We start from the raw sequence: 21,577 nt of genomic DNA on the forward strand, positions 1-21,577 counted from the left end.
AGAAACTGAGAGTAAAATATTGCATGCAGCAGAGAAACTTCTTGAAATATTATCTTGACTGTATGCTTTGACTAGGGAGAGCAGTAGAAGTAAAAGACGATCTTCAAATGCATCTAATTGAAGAAAAAAACACATCAGTGAGAATATAACCTCAGTGTCAGATCAACCAGATTTAAAAAAAAAATTTGGCAAGGATCCCATACGAAAGGTTTTTAAAGCAATGGATATCTCATGGGATGAAAGGGAAGATTCCCTTATGATCACTTGTGGTGATAGACAAAACCGAAATGGGTGGAATTTCATGGCTATTTATGCCAATAGAGAGATTTTAGTTGTGAGGTCCAATAAGGAACTCTGCAGAGCGCAGAGCTATTAATCTGCTTACAAGTGACATGGAAGAACTGCTCTGCGAATAAGTGAAAAGCAGTAAACACAGGAAGGATAACTCTTAAATGTATACTCTAGTGATTCAAAAAGATATTGGAAATATCACATGAAAGCACAGGCTGACAGCAAAACAGTGTTAGAAATTATTATGGAAGAAATTAGGGGACAGAAAAGAAAACGGTCGTATGATGACCTACAAATACAGACCATACTCCACCTCTGAGAGGATAAGTGGCATCCCCAGGCCTGCCCTGCTTGACTTGCTCCGACACCATGTGGCTACGTCCTTGCTGGCCAGATCCTGCCCTGCTGCCACCTATTTGTGCTTGGCTCCCAGTCCCTTTGGGAGCTACGAGCCCACGCTGCTCCCTGACAAGGCTTTCTTGGAGGCCATATATTTGGAGTTGACCCCTGAGGGTGTAGTGTTGACATTTCAGACTTTGTCTTGTGATAAAGTGGAAGTGCCCAGGCATGAATTATGCTTGTGGGGAATAATACAGCTTTCATGTTCCAACATGAAATGCTCAAAACTGGTTTTGTTTTTTTTTTAGTATTCAGAAATCAGTATGCACATCTTAAATATTGCTATGTCACAACAACAGAAAAAAATGAAATTGTTGGGGAAAATTTTAAGTTGTTTGCTGAAGGAATTTTGCATTTATCTCAGATGCTAAGAAAGCAATTGTGAAAGCCTTCATTTTCTTCTTACTTTGTTTTTTGTGCAGGCTGAGCTTCAGAAACTTATGTTTGACTGTTATAGAGCTGCCATCACTGAAATGTTCCTGCACTCAGTTATTCAAACAGCAGCATCAAGAAGCAGGCTGTAAGTATTTCTTGGGGTTTTTTTTTTTCATGTGATGAAAGATTTTGCACTTCTGTATTGAGGCAGTTTGCATCCATGGAAGCCCACAAACAAGTTCCTCCTGAGCGGTGCACGTGTCAGACTGTCAGCAGGGGTTAAGAGGAGTCTTTCCGCAGGAATGCATGGGCCATAAATCTGGTCTGTGCACTGGGCAGGCATGTAGACTTTCTGCCTACCTGTTTCATGGTGTCTGGGGTAGCCCTGCAAAGCCCTACAGGAATGGTGTCTAAAACTGAGGTTTGGTGCAGTGTAGTGCCCAATGCTATACATCTGTAGGGCTGCACCTGAGGGCAGGATTGTGGGGGGAGCTGGAGATGGGCTGCATCTGCTTATGCAGAACTACACAGGTGAGAGAGGGCCCAGTTCCACGTGGAAAACAGCTCCCAAGAGGTCAGGGCAGTGGTACTGGCCAGAGAAGGTCAGTTCTGTGTGGCAGTGATGCTCTGAGTTTCTGCCAGGGAGAACAGACAGAGTTTGTGCTGTCCAGAGAACCCATTTCACTGTTACGTTTGTAACCAGCAGGGGAAACTCACTGTCCAAACAGAGCTTCACATGCCTTAGCACTCCTTCACAACAGGAACAGAAACTACATTTAAGCCTACGGAAAATAAACCTACTCCATGCCTGTGCACAGCTCTGCCCTCGCTCCAGTCACATGCAGCAGCCTCTGGGGTCATGGGGCTGCAAACTTTCTGAGCACGAGGGGAAAATGCAGATCTTTGGTCTGGTTTTGTTCAGGCAACAGTCAGGGTTAGGCTGTGTTTGGTGGAAAGGAAATGCATTTGACTACTTTACATAGTCCAGATGAAACTAAACGCTTGCAAACCGCTAACAACAGTGCAGCCTTTTCTTAGGGCCTCCATCCAGTACATCACCCCTGGAGCCCCAGAGCTCTCTGGAGGTCCCAGGTGGGACCAGCACCAGGGTCCAGAAACTCTGCTCTGTTTGTGGCCAGCAGGTCAGAGGAGGTGATCCCTCCCCTCTGCTCAGCACTGGTGAGGCCACACCTGGTGTGCTGTGTCCAGTTCTGGGCTCCTCAGTACAAGAAACATGGACATACTGGAAAGTCCAAGGAAGGGCCATGAAGATGATGAGGGGACTGGAGCATCTGTCAGACAAGGAGAGGCTGAGAGAGCTGAGACTGTTCAGCCTGGAAGAGAGAAGGCTCAGCGGGATCTTATCAATGTATACCTGAAGGGAGGGTGTAAAGAAGACAGTGCCAGACCCTTCCCAGTGCTGCCCAGTGACCAGATGAGAGGTGGTGGACACGAACTGAAGTACCAGGAAATTCTTCTGAAGCATAAGGAAAGGCTTTTTAACTGTAAGGCAGACTGAACACTGGAGCAGGTTGCCCAGAGATGTTGTGGGGTCTCCCTCCTTGGAGATATTAAAAAGCTGACTGGACGTGGTCCTGAGCAACCAGCTGTGGTTGACTCTGCTTTGAGCAGGGGGGGTTGGACTAGATGACCTCCAGAGGTCCCTGCCAACCTCAGCCATGCTGTGATCCCTCCACCTTCTGCTGATGTCCTGTGAGACAAGGCTTTACAGGACTTTTCAGACAGCACTGTCACACCCTGTCCCTGGCAGTGTCCTGGAGCTGATTTACATGTATAATTAGTACATGGCCACAGTCTGGTTCCCCACTCTTCTCTCACCCCCTAACCCCTGCACAGCACTCTTGCACCACACTGAAAGATAAACAAGAAAATGCTACTTCATAGAAATGGCCAAGTGCCGTTTGTGGCTGTCGGACAGATCATGAGGACCCCAGGGGTGTCTCAGCAGGGGGGGAGCTATTGGTCAAGTGGTTCCGCGGTGAGATACTCCTCTGGAACAAGGAAGGTCCTGCCCATTGGCAGGGTATGGCATTATAGGGCACTTTTGCCATGGTGTGCGGGGTTGGAAAAAGTAAATGAAAAGTTCAAGTGAAGACTTAATCTGCCTTCTTGCCCTGCATTTTGTTGTCTCATGAGGCAGAGCATCAGCAGCCGGCCCATGCCCTGCTCCCTCTGCCTACATATAGCGCACTTGCATGGCTTTCTGATTGTTATCGTGTCCAAGAGATGTCAGCCGATTATCACATAACCAACCCTAAGGAAGGCAAAAAACTGTGTGGCCAACACAGCAGAGGAGAGCTTCAGTCTCCAGAGAGTTCAGGCCCTGGGCTGGGACAAATCCAGCTGTCACTACTCAGAACAAATGGATGAGATAGTGATTGAAATGCTGGTGCTTTACATCATTGTCCCACTATTGCTGATATCTGCATAGAAGAACACACAAGGGGTTAATCTAATTAGTCAGTTTTACTCCTGGGACTAACAGAAGTTAGCCAAATTAGAAATGCCCACCGCAAAGTCTCTCCCAGGTTTACCAGCCTCCAGGGACTGGGGGAAAAGTGGCAATAAAATCCCAAAGCAGCAATGTTTAGTACAGCATGTACTGTCACACCACTGCCATGGGCACAGAGTGTGGCACTCAGATAAGCCTTGCTGCTAAAGGGATGACACTGGAAAAGTGTGTCAGAGTCAGGCATCCCCCCTCTCAACAACGGTTACCCCAGGATCCCTCTTCCCTCTACTAATGCAACTCTCTTGGTTTTTTTGTTGCTGAAAGCCAGGCAGAGACTGTGAAATATTCAGCACTTTTGAGCCCACTGCTTCTCTTGTCTCCAAGGAAACTCTGCTATTATGTTCAATATCAAAACCAGCAGGATTTTCAAGGAGGGAAGTCTTCACAGGTAGCAGCAGGGAAGCACCCTAAGGGGCAGAAAAAAGGAGGAATCTCTGCAGGAGGAGAGGGGTTGGGAAGAGCTTTGCACAAGCTAGGCAGATACAGAGGGGCAAGGCATGGGGTCACTGAGAAAATTGTACTAGTCTTTCCAAGGTGGACAGCTTCTGGTGCTGGGTCACCTAGTGAGAGGGCAGAAGTTAAATAGCCCATCCTTGCGTGGAGGGAGGGAAGGCTCAGTGCTTGCGAGGAAGGGATGTGCCAGGCTGTTCAAGGGAAGGCAGGCAGGGACATGCTTTGCCCTCCGGACTCTTCTCAGTGGCCTGACAATTGCAGTTAGCAGCTATCAAGACCTATTTGCTTTTGGGCAGATCGTTGGCACTTCAGAGTAGGAAGCTCCAGCCCCTCCACCACCAGGTGAGTAAACCAGGTGCTTTGCAAGGACCATCTTTGCAAGGATGGCAAAGGACAAGTGGACGTCTCCACTGCCGCCTCACTTTCCCCCATCAGTAGCTCAGTGTCTGTGGTCAGGAGCATTGAATCCAGCCACTGTGCTATTAGCTGGGGTTTTTCAGTCCTGAGGACCAGGATAGAGAGACCTCACAGACCCCCTGCCTGGAGGCATCCTCAGCCCTCATGCTGTTGGATCCTTTGCAGCCTGGCCCATTGCTTGCCCTTGGGAAGGGCAGTACGAGCTGAAAGCAAGGCAGCCAAAGTGCCTATGCTGAAAATTTCCATTCACAAGCCCAGCTGGGGTGAACTCAGCCATCTTTGTGTTGCTATAGCAGCCCCTGGCAGGGCTTTCTACTCAGCGAACTGCTAGGGCATCTCCATTTTCCACTCGCTACCTGGCAGCCAGCTCCCTCCCAGCCAACTGCTACCACGACAATGGACCCAGGAGGAGAACGGATCTGCCCAGGGTCTGACCCATCTCTGTAAGAGAGCACCAGCTAAGGGGAGAGGAATCTGCAACAGGCAGGCATTTCAAGCCCAGCTAAGCTCTAGAGCGACAAAGTGATCACCAGCTGGTCAGCTGGTTTGGGGCCTAAGTCCGATGCTCGGAGGACAAGTGCTGCTCTCCCCATTTCTCCCTACTCGTGCTAAGGTCCTCTGATAAGGTTGTCTCTCTCTAGCTGTCCACCAGGCATTTCACCCCAGCCCAGAACATACAGTCCCACTTTTAAAGCACTCCCCTCTGGGCAGTCCCCTCTCCTAAAGCAGGGTGAGAGCTATCCCTGTTGCTCTCTCATGCATATGCTCAGGGAAATCTCCTGCCATCCTCCTGTCCTGCTTCAGCCCCTGGACCTGGCACTACTCTTATTCATGCATTCAGATTTGCTGACAAAACCACTCACCTGGAACAAGTGCCGGTTGTCAAGCAGGAAGGGCAGCGGGTCTTTTTCGCCTTGGGGGATTATTCTGAGTTGTTTCGTTCTTTAATTCTTTAAGCTCAAAGGCAGGATGCAGGATTTTCTCCTTAGAAAGGTACAGCATTAGCAGAGAGCTCTGAGCAGTACCTCCTGAGAGAGGAAAGGAAGACTGTAATATGCTCAGGATACATGGCAGTAGGGGGTGGGGGAGTGGCATGTAGGAGGAGACTGAAAAAATCTTCGATGATTGCAGGAGACGAGAGGACAGAAAGCACCTGTCACCATGATGTTGCATACAGCCCATACTGGATTTAACACTACCAGTGTTTTTGCACTCTCTTCTGCCTCCTCACATGAGCTGCAAAGAGAGTTAGCCGTAACACAGAGCAGGGCAAGCTGTTAAACGAGAACCAGATCTCATCCCCATCCCACTCCTGTCCCTCAGTCTGTTCCTTCCACGAGGGTGGCTGCGTGCAGAAATCCATCCAGCAGCAACAGCTGGATACCCTGAACGGGCAGGTTCTTCACCAGTCCAGTCTGTGTAAGCAGGACCTCAGAGATCCAGACATACCCCTATGGTTTGTCCAGATCAGCCCGAGGGGATGGACATGTGTCTGTGCCTCAGCTTAATCACTGTAATTTCCCATTGGTGTATTAGGCAAGTCACAAGGAGGAATCATTTCATTGAGTGTGCAAAGGAAACACGTTAGCAATACAGTCTGTCAGGGAGCCAGACTCTGCTTGCAAGGCAGCAGGCAAAACTTCCACTGTCTTTACTCACTGGTCTTTTAAATATTGATTCCTGTTGCAGTTTCTTTGATAGAAGTCCTGCATTTCAAAATTTCCATTAATGCACTATGCTAAAAACACAAGTCAGGTTGCAGGTGTGAGCACCACACAGCCCACGCTGGCCTCTGAATGGGGCAGAGTGAAAAATTATGTCCAAAAAACAAGCCCCAGCACCAACGTTACAACAGCACCTCTGTTTCTGCATGACTCACAGCGGACATAACGGTTGTTTCCTGACAGTAGCCTTCTCCTTAATTCAGGTTTCACCAGCACAGGGGCTTTGCTGCATGCTCCAGCTTCAGCATACCAACAGCGATGCATTGTGTCTGCAGCTAGAACTTGCCACAGAGTTTGAACTCATCCAGCAAGGGGTAGGTCAAAGCCAAAGTGTCAGGTTAATCTGACAGCGAGTTGTGGAACTGAAATCCCCCCAAGCCCTATGTCCCCATCAGACTCTGTGGGAAGAGGAGAGCTAGACCTCTTCAGCCCAAGTTACAGAGACCAGCTCCCAACACCAACTGGCTTTTTGTAGACATTAATCATAGAATCATAGCATCATTTAGGTTGGAAAAGACCTTTAAGATTACTGAGTCCAACCGTAAATCAGGACGGTGATTAGATGGGACTTTGCTGGATGGGCCATTTGGAGCCTGGGGTCTTGACTATCTCTGTCATTCTCCCTTGTTTTAACTTGCTCCATCTGCCAGATCAGCACGGACACAGCCCATTACCGCATCAGGAAACAAAGACACACTGTCTGCAACTGACAAATTGCTTGGTCTTCACGCGACTCGGTTGCTCACATGTAAATGGAAGAAATGTCACTAATCTTCCTATTGAAGGCTGTACAAGTTCAGTGAGGTCTCAGTCATGCAAGTGTCAGCTGGGGACTGGAAACCCAAGCCCTGTACCTTGCAAAGTTTCAGTCACCTTTCCAGCAAAGCACGTATCGGAATGGGCTACGCAAGAAGATAATTTTATTCCAAAATTAATGTCTCCGGTTATAGGGAATAGACTATGGTGCTCTGCCTGCACCATTTATCCAAAACACTCCTGCAGAAATGTGGCTGAGAGCCAGTCCAGCCACAGAGGGAAAAGGAGGCAGATCGTGGCAGCGTAGCCTGGTACACAGCTCATCTCCTTTGCCTTTTCTGCTGGATCCACAACACCGGCTGCTGGTGGGGCAGTCCCAGAGAAAGGACACCTCTGATTCCTTGTGCCCTTGCTTCTCTCAGTGGCTTAGCCAGCAGCTTTACTTACAGAAGGGTACCTGACTTCACTCTTACCTGTTTGCTGGAGGTTCGGGTGACCTGCAGCAAAGAGAGAGCTCTTCTCCTGGACAAGTGCATTTCTGACACTACCCAGAGAGGGGCAGAGCTGCCACGCACTTGGCCATCCCTCGACCGCTGCACATTTCTCCCTGAATCTACCTCAGGGACAAATGGTCGGCTACCAGTAAATAATTGTCCTTCTCCACTTCCTGTGCCTGGAGTCCAGCTTGGCTCCTAGAATCTGTACTAATTCCTACCCAGTTTTTTAATCCCCCGGTTTATACCCCTAGGCCTTTTTTAGCCATAAATTCACAGTGACAAATGCCTTAAACCTTCTCCTTCAGCAACTTTTTCCATGCTTCATTTTGACTTGCACCTGTGGCAAATTCCAGACACCTTCAAGTTATTAAATAGCACACAGAGCAGCAGTCTGAAGCTATGGAGGAGGTGAAGAGCTCTGCTCCCTTGGGATGGAGATGCCTGATGCCCAGGCAGAGACTTTCCAGGGTGGAGCAGTCCTTGGGGAACAAACCCCACGGTGACCTAACTCCCCCAGGTCTCTCCTCTTTCTACGAGTGCCAGGCACACTTGATCATCCACATCACACAGAGGCCACGTGATAACCATAAGTTATCAACAACGGGTAAAAAGGAAACTCACAATGTCACTCTTCTGAGAGGCAATGAGAAAAGACATGACAACTGTGCCTCATGTCACTTAGGCACCTTATAAAGAGTCTTCTGATGCTATCCTTGCACAGCTGTTTGAAGATAAAGGAAGGGCTTGTTGGTAAACAGCCTGGAATAGCTTTCCCAAATTAGCTCCCCGGTGATTCTCTCCAGAAAGCACCTTTCAAAATTATTTATGCTAATCTCACAAGTAGACTAAAAATGTTACATAGGGACAGGGCAGTTTTTTCACCCACTCCCTCTTTAAACATGCCCTCAGTCTGTATCTCTGCCCAACTTGGAAAGACCTCAGTCCTAAACAAGTGAAGTTCTGGGCAAAGGACTCTTGAGACAGATTTTTATAGAGTGTTTGTTTTTCTAAAAGAGAGGTTTGCAGGTCCAGTAGAACAACTACTTGCTTATCATCTCTTTGTTTTTTTAAGAAAGATATTGATTATCTATTGGATCTTTAAAAAGCAAAACACCTAAAGATGGGCTAAGGGTTGATTTATAATGTAATGATAAGGAAAAAACCCACACGTGAATCTCTGTTAGCATGCAGTTATGGCAAATTCAGTTTGCTATACACAACCTGGATGAGGCATTGCAGGGCTGGGTTAGAAAAACCCAAGCAGATGGCTGTGTCCACCATCCCATGGTTTCACTGTCTTCCAATAAGCACTTACTGCATTAGCCTTTTGAAAGGCCTCAATTTGTCTGAACTGCTGAAAAAAAAAAAGCACATTAAGGAGCATGCTGTAATGAATCGCAGGTATAAGTGTGTGCAGCCCTGTCACCTGAACATGCGGGTGACTGGGACGATGTATGTGAACCATCCTTATCTGGACATGTCATAGGAACATGGATGTTTTCTGCTGGAGTGCAGAAAGCTACTGGGATATTCCCAGTTGCTAATTGTCGTGGGGAAAGATGTGATTTTCTTGTATGTTAAGCAATCCTTCAACCCTTCCTTTCCTGGATTTTGCAATTCTGTAGTCTTGTTCTCCTTGTTACAGTAACCTTAATTTGGGGGTTGGGACTAATTTTGTATCCTGCACTGCTGGCTTGGCCCAGGGAGCAGAGTCCAATTATGCAGCTGTGACCTTCATTCCAAGTTAGCAGAGTTTCTGCAAATGAATCTCCTCTGTGTTTCATAGAGCTGCTCAAATAATGGAATTTCCTTCCTATGGGAAATGCCAATATTTCAACATTTATTTTTGCCCTATTTTGGAATAAAAAGTCAAAATTTCAACTCTTGTAACACATGAAGTTCAGGGAAATTCAGTAATGTAAATAAATGTTTTGGATCAGACTGATGTACATCTACTCCTACCTGAGCTGTAATATTTCTTAATGTGAGTGCTTCTCATGATAATTTTTTTACCTCCTTGGATAGACTGCAACTCCCATGATACTCTGCAGTGTCCCCCTGTAGCTGAGCTGCTATGGTGCATCATCCTTGATGCAGCCTGGAGGGAGAGCAAAGGCCAAGGAGAACAGGACCAGGAGGGCTAAAAGAGAAAGAGCATGTGATGCAGTTCTCACTGATGGCACCTACCGGGACATTTTGGCTAGAATTTCTGATGGGACAACAAAACAAAGAAAGTGATAGTTAAAAAATGGTATATCCAATGACAAAAATTATTACTCTAAATTTTTGACTGTGTCGTTTCAACTGATGAATGAGACAAACTCCTGAAGTTTCTGTTGTTCAAAAGGGCCCTCATTTTCTCCTTGGTTCTGCTAAGAGTGTATGTGATTGAGACGTTTCAGCTATTTTGAATCGCAGCTCATGTTCCCTGCTTCTACCAGGTGCACAGGGAACTTGTGCTGCGCATTTCTAGGGGGCAGTTGTGCTTCAGGAGTTTGTGTGATTTGTTTTGTACCATTTTTTTAAAAATCTCTGTATATCACTATACAGGCCCAGCCAGTGCGAACTGCAGATGCCTAAGGTGGTTGCTCTGGTGATGCCTGAAGTCTTAAAAACATCATTTTGTCAAACTGTTTAACAAATTTTACTGACGCTTCCACTGGAGAATGAATCCCCTGCTCCCTCCCTGGTGGAAACTCACCCGGATTCCCCCAGCATGACAATAGGTGTGAGGAGTCATTTAGCTTTTCTTCCCTGCCCTAATCCACCTCTGACACTTCCTTCCAGCCCCATACTTTTCTACTGGCACTACAAACTGCCTAGCAGTTTTTCTGCCCAATGTATTTGAAAGAGACTTGATTTAGGTTTCATGCCATAAACAAGTTCTTTCTAAAGACCTTTTTTTTGGCTTGCCTTATTGTATTTGTACATTTAACTCTACCCTATTTTATATTTCACCCATGACTTGGGAATGCAGCTTTCTTCCATGGTTTGTGCAGCACAGACAGTTCTAATGGCAATGTGGCACTGCTTTTTCATTTCTTTTTTCCCATGAGCAGACTGTATCTATCCTTTCTTCCCACCACCGCTCTGCCTCCTGCAGTCTGTGCTTGGCTGTGCTTTGTACAGCACAAACAGCTTCCCCAGTTCTCATGCTCCCAGATTTTGCAGCATTCTCCCTGTTCACTGTTGCAGTTTCTGTGTGCAGTAGAGTTTCAGCACAGATGCTAACAGCCATCAGCTGCCTGTTTGTATATTAGCACGGAGTTTGCGTTCTTTGCTGAGATGGACAGAAAATCACTTTCTGCTTCTGCAGTAGATCAGTCACAAAAGCAAAGTACCAGAGCTGTCACTTCTATGCTCTACTGGCATTTTAGCTATTGACCAACTCTTTTACACATACTATGAGATGCTTCTTTTTGCACTAGGCAGTTCTCTCACAGCCACTTACTCACAAGTTTTGACAGCTGAATTCCAGATGTGCCCAATTGCTCTGGCTGCTCTGGGGACAGATGTGTACTGCAACCTCACAAGTGAAGTCACAGCATGTAGAAGCATTTCTCAGGGTCCATCTTCATACACCATTTGAAGCACTATGAAACACATCCTGCCAGAATGAGGGATGGCATCACTCCCAGGGATTGCCCTTACAAAGATACTATTTCTTACTGAAACTCTCACATGCAAATTCATTCAATGAGAATATTTCCTGCTGTGGAGAAGGGTAGTGTTCAATACAGCACAAGATGGATGTGCCTTGCCACAGCTGCACTGGGAGGAGGGAGAAGCCAGGGTAGATATGATCGCTGGGCCTTTCCCTGTCCCCTTCTCCACACCCTTATTTCTGAAAACCACTATCTGCCCAGCAAGAGGCAATTCAGACTGGCAGGTTATCTGAATGCCCATAATAGAGTGAAATTAGTGTGATCTGTTCTTATCTCTTCATCTCCTGCCTTTGATCCCCCTCCATTCCTTCTCAGTGGTGCTTTTCAAATAGTGAGGCTCAAATCTGAGGTGGTTTCTTCTATGGTCCAGGATCTTTTCTGGGGATAGAATCATAGAATTGTTTAGGCTGGGAAAGACCTTTAAGATCATCAAGTCCAACTGTTAACCTAACACTGCCAAGTCCCCCACTAAACCATGTCCCTAAGCACCACATCTATATCTTTTAAATACCTCCAGGGATGGTGACTTAACCACTTCCCTGGGCAGCCTGTTCCAATGCTTGATAAACCTTTCAGTAAAGAAATTTTTCCTAATGTCCAGTCTAAACCTCCTCTGGCACAACTTGAGGCTGTTTCCTCTTGTCCTATCGCTTGTTACCAAGGAAAAGACAGCGACCCCCACCTTGCTACAACCTCCTTTCAGGTAGATGTAGAGAGCGATAAGGTCTCCCCTCGCCCTCCTTTTCTCCAGGCTAAACAGCCCCAGTTCCCTCAGCCGCTCTTCATAAGACTTGTGCTCCAGGCCCCTCACCAGCTTGGTTGCTCTTCTCTGGACACGCTGCAGCACCTCAATGACTTTCTTGTAGCAACAGGCCCAAAACTGAACACAGTATTCAAGGTGCAGCCTCACCAGTGCCCAATACAGGGAGACGATTGCTCCCCTAGTCCTGCTGGCCACGCTATTTCTGATACAGGCCAGGATGCTACTGGCCTTTTTGGCCACCTGAGCACACTGCCAGCTCATATTCAGCCGGCTGTTGACCAACACCCCCAGGTCTTTTTCTGCCGGGCAGCTTTCCAGCCGCTCTTCCCCAAGCCTGTAGGGCTGCGTGGGGTTGTTGTGACCCAAGTGCAGGACCCAGCACTTGGCCTTGTACAACCTCATACAATTGGTCTGGGCCCATCGATCCAGCCTGTCCAGATCCCTCTGTAGAGCCTTTCTACCCTCCAGCAGATCAACCCTCCCTCCCAACTTGGTGTCATCTGCGAACTTACTGAGAGTGCACTCAATCCTCTCGTCCAGATCATTAATAAAGATATTAAAGAGAACTGGCCCCGAAACTGAGCCCTGGGGAGCACCACTTGTGACTGGCCGCCAACTGGATTTAAATCCGTTCACCACAACTCTTTGGGCCCGGCCACCCAGCCAGTGTTTTACCCAGTGAAGCATACACACATCCAAGCCATGAGCAGCCAGTTTCTCCAGGAGAACGCTGTGGGAAATGGTGTCGAAGGCTTTACTAAAGTCTAGGTAGACAGCAACCACAGCCTTTCCCTCATCCACTAAGCGGGTCACCCTGTCATAGAAGGAGATCAGGTTGGTCAAGCAGGACCCGCCGTTTCATAAACCCATGCTGATTGGGCCTGATCACCTGGTTGTCCTGTACATGCCACGTGATGGCACTCGGGATGATCTGCTCCATAACCTTCTCCAGCACCAAGGTCAGATTGACAGGCCTGTAGTTCCCTGGATCCTCCTTCCAGCCCTTCTTGTAGATGGGCATCCCATTTGCTAACCTCCAGTCAACTGGGACCTCCCTGGTTAGCCAGGACTGCTGATAAATGATTGAAAGTGTCTTGGTGAGCACTTCCATCAGCTCCCTCAGTACCCTTGGGTGGATCCCATCCAGCCCCATGGACCTGTGTGCGTCTAAGTGGTGTAGCAGGTTGCTAACCATTTCCCCTTGGATTACGGTGGTGTTATTCTACTCCCTGTCCCTGTCTTCCAGCTCCGGGGGCTGCGTACCTGCAGAACAACCGGTCTTACTACTAAAGACTGAGGCAAAGAAGGCATTAAGTACCTCAGCCTTTTCCTCATCCTTTGTCACTATGTTTCCCCCGCATCCAATAAAGGATGGAGATTCTCCTTAGCCCTCCTTTTGTTGCTAATGTATTTATAGAAATATTTTTTATTGCCTTTTACAGCAGTAGCCAGATTAAGTTCTAGTTGGGCTTTGGCACGCCTAATTTTCTCCCTGCATAACCTCATGACATCCTTGTAGTCCTCCTGAGTTGTTTGCCCCTTCTTCCAAAGGTCATAAACTCTCCTTTTTTTCTCGAGTTCCAGCCAAAGCTCTCTGTTCAGCCAGGCTGGTCTTCCCTGCTGGCTCGTCTTTCAGCACATGGGGATGGCCTGCTCCTGTGCCTTTAAGATTTTCTTCTTGAAGAATGTCCAGCCTTCCTGGACTCCTTTGCCCTTCAGGACTGCCTCCCAAGGGACTCTGTCAACCTAGCCCCTCAACAGGCCAAAGTCTGTCCTCCAGAAGTCCAGGGTGGCAGTTCTGCTGACCCCACTCCTTACTTCTCAGAGAATCGAAAACTACCATTTCCTGATCACTATGCCCAAGATGGCCTCCAACCATCCCATCACCCACAAGTCCTTCTCTGTTCACAAACAATGGGTCCAGTGGGGCACCTTCCCTAGTTGGCTCACTCACCAGCTGTGTCAGGAAGTTATCTTCCACACACTCCAGAAACCTCCTAGACTGTTTCTTCTGTGCTGTATTGTATTTCCAGCAGACATCCAGTAAGTTGAAGTCCCCCCCAAGAACAAGGGCTAGTGATTCTGAGACTTCTCCCAGCTGCTTAAAGAATGTTTTATCTGCCTCTTCATCCTGGTTGGGTGGTCTATAACAGACTCCCACTATGATACCTGCCTTCCCCTGATTCTTACCCATAAACGCTCAACCATATCATCACCATCATTAAGCTCTAGACAATCAAAACACTCCCTAACATACAGGGCTACCCCACCGCCTCTCCTTCCTTGCCTATCACTTCTGAAGAGTTTAAAACCATCATTGCAGCACTCCAGTTGTGCAGGTCATCCCACCATGTTTCCATGATGGCAACTATATCATAGTTTTCCTGCTGCACAACGGCTTCCAGCTCCTCCTGTTTGTTGCCCACGCTGTGTGCACTGGTGTAGATGCACTTCAGTTGGTCTATTGGTCCCACCACCTTTTTGCGGGGAGAAGCCCTAATTCCTATGTGACCGTTCTCAGGCGCTTCCATGGTTTCTAACACATCATTAACCCTTGCATCTTTGCTGCCACATGGATCTCCATCCCCTGCCTCCACTGAGAGGGCAGACTGAAGCATTTTGCTAGCACACTGTCCCTCAAACATTGCCATGCTGCCCCCAGGCTTACCTCTAGTGAGTCTGGGATATTCACCTTTACAGAGTTTTTCTCATTTTGCTCTTTCTCTGCTCTGTTCCCTCCACAGCAGCTCTTTCCTGCTGTTCTTCCCCAGCTCCCCAGCCTCCCTGCCACCACAGCTGAGTGATGACGGGGCAACCAAGAATGGTTGGGGAAAAGGGAATCCCACCAAATTTCAGAATAAGAGTTGGGCTCTCAGGAAACACAGGTTATTAGGTTGGAAGCAATCACTGTGGAACAGTCTCTGGCTTGAGTGATGTTAGCAGGTCCCTGGGAAGCCATGGAGGGGGAAATTTAATCTTCAGTGCAGGGTGATGGCATCCCATAGGACAGCTGTGGTAGCAGGAAGGCCAAAACTGAAAGAGCAGCTGTGTTGAGAGGAAGCTGCAGAGCTGCATGGAGGGTATACCATATTGTTTGACTGCCATTTTTATGCAGTCAAGCAATACAAAAATATTAAACAATACTTCTTGGCAGCAGCAGCAGTCCTCTAAACACTACTGGACATTATTATTATTTGTTATGAGTGTGGTTTGTTTTGGCGCATGAGACACTGCACTACAGCACCTTCATGTACACCCTGCTTCATATTAATAACCTGAAATGTCTGAACTGGCAATTAATTACTTCAGGGGAATGGCTTGCATGGCTTTCCAACACCAGCATGCAACTTTCTTTTGGGCGTCCTGTATTAGTGAGTTGTACAAACTGGAGAAAGTCAAAAAGCCCTACTCTTGCTTCAATTAGCTTGCTCTGATACTACTGTGGGCTAAGTCTGCCTTCTCTGAGCTGGGAAAACAGGATGGAAATGCTTTACTTCTGCTGCTCTGATGATATATTTGTCCAAATTTAACTTGGCCCATTTTCTTTGGCATTCTCTGCCTGGTATTACCATTAGCGTTGTGCTCTTCTCCAACGCTCCCAACACTGTATGTGTGTATATGTATTACAAGGACAAAAGGGACCAATTGTGATCATCTAGTCTGACCTCCTTTTTCAGGACAGGAATAGCCCTGTGTTAATTAATTTTCTTTTAAGTAGAATATACTATTTAGAAAAAATTCTGAACCTGCATTACTCTCTTCTGGTGGCGATGAATTCACCACAATTCCAGGCAAATTATATAAGCCTGGGTCTACCTGACCCTGGAAATTATGCATGATAATTAGGAAGAAGCAGTCAGCTGCTGCTGTAGAGGAGCTGAAATGAACTTACTAATGTTAATGGTAATACTGTCATTGACATACCAAGAGGCTGTAGCTTAATCAATGTGGATATGCAGACACTCATGCATACAGCACCTGCAGACACAGTCTTAGAGGCTAAAATGCAAATGAGATCTGGCATATGAAAAGCTTAGTCAAGGTGGATGACCCTGCAGCAGTCACTGGGACAGCAGCACCTCTGAGGTTCTTCCAGATGCCCCCTCAAATCATTGCTTCCCTCAGTGTAGATTCATGTGGTTTCTCCTCCCAAGTGAGATCTTAAGACTACAGACCCAAGTGCTGTGTTGACTTCTGGGGTCTGACTTCGCAATTTGCTTTCCATCGGGAGTCTGTCCAGTTATTCTGTGGCTTTCTGGAAGGAGAAGAATTCAAAACTACAGGACTTCAGAGAAAGCAGAGCTCTAGAGGAAATCTACACCCTTGGCTTTCCTTCACTGAATTGCAGAATCCTCTAAAACCAGCTGCTTTCAGCCACTCCTGATGGACTTTGTCTTTCATTCTCTCAAGTTCTCTCTAGGAAAAGCACACTCTGCCTCTCTCTTCCTGAGAGACTTTATTTCACTCTTTTTATGACACCCTTCTGTCATGTTTCTTAGGCTCCTAATTTGACAAAACATCTGTTCACCTTGGGATAGAGCCTTGCCGTAAGACCCCCAGGTGGAGAACTCAAAGGTTCCCAGATCCAGCAGGAATATTCTCATCTTCCCCACTGTGGAGCATCTCCTGGAAGCTGTATCAGAAAGATACAGAATCTCCTCTTAAGGACTGCAGGTGATATTAAATGCATCTCTTTGCCTATCTGCCTTTGTAGTCAGAGAGTGGTATCTTATATCAAAGTTGTATTTAGCTATCTGCCTATCTTTAGATCTTGTCCAGTCAGCAAGATCTCTGCCAGATCACTCTTTTATAGGTGTAAATACATTAATGAAGTCTTAAGTCAATAAATCATCTTTCAGATTAACGGTTGACTAGGTTGAGCTTCATAAGCTTTTCCCCTCCTGTTACATCTTTGATCACTTTGAACCATTTCGGGGCAAGTATGGCCCTCCCTTCAAGCAGTTCTCCAGAGCTGGTGTCTCAGTGATAGTTTTGCCCCATTTGGTGCTACAGTAGGATCTGCTGGGCATCCTTCACCCACTGAGACTGCACGGATTTGATGTTTGGGTCTCCCTGGCACACGCAGGCAGTGTGCACACACAGTACCGGGCTGTGATTCAGAAGGTCTACGTACGTGTGGACGGTGCTCTGAGCTGGCTGTCCCCTGCCAGCACGCAGCATAGCCATGTAAGGGATCCCTTCTGCCTCTAACTCAGTGTCCTTGCCGAGTTCCCAGACAGGGACTTTTCTCCCCATCCCCTATCATGGATCATAAAGCAGACGGGTGAAGCGGCGGCCCCACATGCCTGTGGGTGTCAGGCTGAGCTCAGGCAGGCACGCAGGGCCCAAGTCCTTGCACAGAGAAGCTTGGAGTGGTGCTGGCTGCACGCTGTCAACAGAGGCAACGCAAACTGTCTCACAGCTCATTACAGAAACTGAGCCAAAGGGAAGGCACGTTCCCAGCTTATCAGGCCACCTCCTCTGTGAGCTCTCTGATCTACTTTTCCAGTGATTGTTCCTGACCTAGGAGAAGCCCCTGAGAAATCTCACAGTTCATAGCCTGCAGCTAAACGGGCATCCGCAAGCAGCCACGGTGGGGAGCCAGGAGCATGGCACATGCAGCCTGACTAGTCAGTTGGAAAATTCCACTCCTCTTCGTCGCAGCAGACCATGTTGAAGTGCTTGGGAAGCAAACCTTGCCAGCCGTGTGTTTATCTCCTCACCAGGCTGCTGCTCTGCTTTGCTCCCATGAATTGTGTCATATTTGCCAGGATACCTGTGCTATCTGCTCAGCCCTCTTTTAGCACTGCAATAAGAAGTAGCCCTGGAACGGCGTCCTGCCTACTTTGCTCTGCTTTATAATATTTTTTTTTTAGCACTGATAGTCAATACAGAGTGACATGAAGAGTGAGGCTCCAGAATGGGGACACCAGCAGACCTGACCTCTCCTCCCGCTCTGGCTAAGCTGAGCACCAGCAACGAGTTCCTCTGATGCTTTTACTCCTTGCACCCCTGCTAAATGATCAGCTCTAGACAACCTCTCCTTGCCCCAGATAAACTAAAAACTTGCTAACTTGTGTAAAATTGGCCAAACAATTTACAATGGTCTCTTCTTACTGGAAGACTGTGAAAGATAAGGTAATGCCGATAAATGCTAGCCTTTCAACACTGAAGGAATCCCAACTGGCTGAGTATCTGAAAGCTTTCATGTGCTCCCAGCCCCCATCTCTCCCTCTGCCTTATTTGTGCACATTTTCCCTCTTCTTGGTGCATTCACACGCACGCACACGCTCTTACCTTCTGAATTTGCGGCTGTGCTCGCTGTAGGTTTGTTTAATCCCCTGTTAGGAGGTGAGAAAATCCTGCGAGTGTCTGGGCAGAAAGTCGCATGCTACAATGTCGTTCAGGTCACCAGCATACACCCAGCGCTAACCAATTGGAATAAATCCCATGGGAATTACACAGCTGTAAATCCTGGAAACTATGCTTCACACTTTGAATGTACTGTTGCTGGTTTTCTTGCAGTACTATGCAATGAAATAATACAGAAACCTATGGATTTAAGCAGCACATAAAGGAATAAACTTTATTCAGACTTTTCCCCCTAACATTCCTAAAACGTGGTGTGTCTCACTTGCTAATGGTCACAAGGCACCCTGCTGCTTCTGATCATGGGAGGCACAAGGAAATGCAGAGCAAGCGGGTCCACAATTATCCAAGGGACCAAACATCCACCTTGCAGCAGTAACATGCTCTTGACGCTGAAGGGGAGCGAGGCACAGGCAAGAAGCGCTCTCTGAAGGATTTTACTTAGGTACTCGGTAACAAGGTTATTTAATAAGGCTTCAATTCCATTATATGCTTCCCCTTAGACAGGTTTTTAGACGCATATATAAGTTTTATCCACATGTTCAAAACATTACTTCAAAAAAGAGTTGATGGGGGAGATCTGTTAGCACTTTCCAGGTCAGCTAATTTAAAATACAGTATCAGAAGAGAGACTGAAATTTAAAGAAGTGATGCTTGCTCAGTCTAACCAACATTTCCAGGCATCTAGCACAAAAATTAATTCTTGAGTTCTGGTTAAAATGCGTATCTTGCATAGCTGTGGTAGAAAATGTGAAAGACTAGACTGAGTGAAGTGACACAGTCAATATCCTGCCTTTATTTACATTAAGCCAAAAAGCAAAGCTGCTTCTCAGTTAGAAGTGTGTGAGGTTCTGTTCACAAAACCTGGATTTGTGTAAACTTTGTAAGAACAAATTATATTAGAGATATCCCACACCTTCATCACCTATTCCTGTGACAACAGGAAATCGCACAAAATCTCTGAAAACCAGAAATAAGAAGGAGTATTTCCTGGACTTTGCAAGTCCCTTAGCACCTTTAATGCTTCCCTGGATCAGGAGTCCTGCCCACATTTGGGATCTCCTGTATGAATAACAAAGTCTTCACGCAAAATTGAGCAGCAATCTGAGTATTACCTTTACAGGGTTCTCACCATACCTTCATGCTGTAGATGTAGAGTAAAGCCTGGGGAGGGTTCAGGAGGCAGGGGAGAGCCCAAATTGGCTCAGGAACCAACGTCTGCCTGCTCAGGTTGAATGACAGCATCTGCAAACTCCCAACTGCAGAGTAAAGCCAGGCACCAAGCTTTTGAAGATGGAAAGAAATCCTTTGGAGAGGAGCAGTTAGCCACAAGCGTCACATCCACAGCTTGCTCCTTATTCCTTCTTGTGCCCGTGACTTCTGCTGGCCCCCGTGTGCGAGGCCCTCTGCTACCCCTCCAGCACCCGGCCGCTGCCCAGGGCCAGGCTGGGAGCCAGGGCCAGGACAAGCTGTGGTGGTGAATGGATATCTCCCGGCTGAGCGATATGCACAGATAGCAGCACAGCGAGAGCAGATGGCTGGCAGGGCTCAGATCCCGCTCCCTTGCTGCTGGGAGATGTTGGGCAATGGTGGCTGATGGTAGCAGGAGTTGCTGGAGGGGAGAAGCAGAAAGGAGCCAGGAGGCCTGAAGTCAGGTCTTGCAATGCTGAGAGCTGAGGGAGACGGAACTTGTCCTGGGGATAAAATTGACTACAGCTGATAATAATGCGCTCTGCTATTAGTAATGAACCATTTGCAAAGTCAAAACACAGGAGGATCTTCTCAGAGCGCACAGGGGTCCCTGGGAAAGGCCAAATGAACTCCATCCCGAGCCCTGAACACTACAGTTGTGACTTGCAGCTTGGGGATGGCACCGACGCCATTCTTGCTACCATGTCTGCTGGCCCGGGCTGATCCAGCTGCAGAGCTGCTCACCATGTGTTTGCTCTTGCGTTGGTGCTGTGTGGCATCTTGCAGATGCACTGCCTTACTGGGAATGCAATCCCGGACAGCTTAGGTGATGCTACATTGTGTGGTGCTTATATATCCCACGTACTGATGTATGAGAGTGTTGCTTATTTTTCTTTCAAGAGATTGACCAATTCCCTTAACTCAGGCTGCCTTGGCACCACAAGGTCCTCACTGAAGGCCATGGTGGGATCCTTCTAGAAAGGTCTTGCTGTGCAGCAGGTCATCAGTGGAGACAGACAATATATCTGACCTCCAGCAGAGTGACCTGTACAACTGTGTAAACATGGGCTCTGCAGCCAGCAGGCACAGCACAAACTCCCACGCACAGTATCACAGGTGCTATATGTATAAATGCTTTTCAGCAAATGTTCCTTTTCTCCTTGGGTCAGAATGATCATTTCCATATCTACAGTGAATGATCACCTTAGAAAAATGCAAGAATAGTCTAAGATGCCAGCACTGTTTCAACAGAGAAATTACCTTTATTGTAATATGCCTTTGAGAAACAGCTTTATAGATAAATGGTTTTTCTTTCTTTTCCCTGCCAAAATAATAAATACCTTACTGAAGGACCTATTTGTGCCTCACCATCCTTATCAGCAGAATGGCAACAATGATCTGAATACCCTTTGTAAAAGATGCTCACTTCTACTGGTTTAAAGCAAGAAAAGTTTAGCTAGTGGAGACTGATACTGGATTTGGACAGAGTATTGCTGTGAAACTCGGTGTAAGGTTGTTTTGCAAAACTGAGGAAGGAGGCTGATAGTACATTTTGGTCATGTTTATACTGAACTTTAAAAGTTCTGAAAGTTTTTTGTTAAAAAAGATCAGCAAAAGTGTGTTCTTTTGGGCCTCGTTTACATCAAAATCCATGTTTTTGTCTTTCAGGAAACTCTTTTTGTTGTACAGAAACAGTTGCCTCCTCCGCATAAAACTCGCAACTGAAAACTTGTGTCATCCACCCTGGCACTTCATCAGTGCGAGTCTCCATGCTAGTACTTAGCTTGGAAAAAGGGTGACTGACCTTCCTTTAATCCAAGATGGCACCCAGCAGATGTGATGCAGAAGAAAACAGACTCAGATAAACAGGTAAGATAGTTCATCTCCAGCGTGTGAAGTGACATCCATCTGCATATGTGGCTTTGCGATGAAGGAGTGCTGCAGCTATGGGCATTGATATGTAAAGCGTGTCACTTTAATAATGTGGATAACTGTGATATTTACTGAACTGCTGAGATAAGGGCATCTTTGCTCCAGAATCAGTCTCTGTAGTTACAAACGCTGTCCTCACTCTGGGTCCCAGATAGGAGTGCAAAACCCTGTGCTTGCTGCACAGCTTGCAAGGAGCTGCTGGGGTCTAACCC

At 47.1% G+C, this 21,577-nt stretch overlaps 1 protein-coding gene across 6 annotated transcripts in view; it reads right to left on the bottom strand.

Annotated features, from left to right (window-relative positions):
- Window positions 1–19,671, bottom strand: part of SLC1A6 (solute carrier family 1 member 6) — a 39,684-nt gene extending 20,013 nt beyond the window's left edge. For 2 of the 6 annotated variants that reach the window (XM_069789981.1, XM_069789977.1), the window contains exons 1-2: window positions 19,380–19,671; window positions 5,332–5,496 (exon numbers count right to left, since the gene is read on the bottom strand). The gene's annotated coding sequence lies outside the window, so the exon portion shown is untranslated. Of the gene's footprint in view, window positions 1–5,331; window positions 5,497–18,170; window positions 18,417–19,357 lie in introns of those variants that run through there. The other 4 variants (XM_069789985.1, XM_069789984.1, XM_069789979.1 and 1 more) reach the window with 3 other exon arrangements.
- Between the last annotated feature and the right edge of the window lie 1,906 nt (window positions 19,672–21,577).

Source organism: Haliaeetus albicilla, chromosome 8, assembly GCF_947461875.1.
Source record: "Haliaeetus albicilla chromosome 8, bHalAlb1.1, whole genome shotgun sequence".
Classification (NCBI taxonomy): Eukaryota; Metazoa; Chordata; class Aves; order Accipitriformes; family Accipitridae; genus Haliaeetus; species Haliaeetus albicilla.